The sequence below is a fragment of the Trachymyrmex cornetzi genome, unplaced genomic scaffold (assembly GCF_001594075.2).
Source record: "Trachymyrmex cornetzi isolate Tcor2-1 unplaced genomic scaffold, Tcor1.1 scaffold909, whole genome shotgun sequence".
Taxonomy (NCBI): Eukaryota; Metazoa; Arthropoda; class Insecta; order Hymenoptera; family Formicidae; genus Trachymyrmex; species Trachymyrmex cornetzi.
The window spans coordinates 31,529-31,798 of record NW_017300255.1 but is presented as its reverse complement, the minus strand read 5'-3'; positions in this window follow the sequence as shown (position 1 = coordinate 31,798).

The window sequence follows — 270 nt, the reverse complement described above, 5'->3', positions numbered from 1 at the left end:
AAAATATCTCGGTTCGCGAGGCAGAGCGACACTTTTTTCTGCCAGATTCTTTCGTTTCATGCAAAAACGCATCGATTGAGTATATTTTTATCAAAATTTAAGATGAGCGGGCTATTCTTAATATTTACCCAATTTTTTTTGTCAGATTCATTCATTCCGTACAAAAACGTGTCGAGTAAGTTTAAAATGTGTATTGCAGAAGCAGAAAATCACTTACGTGTTCCTTTACTACCAACTCGATATGACGGACCTTGAAACCGGAGGCTACGC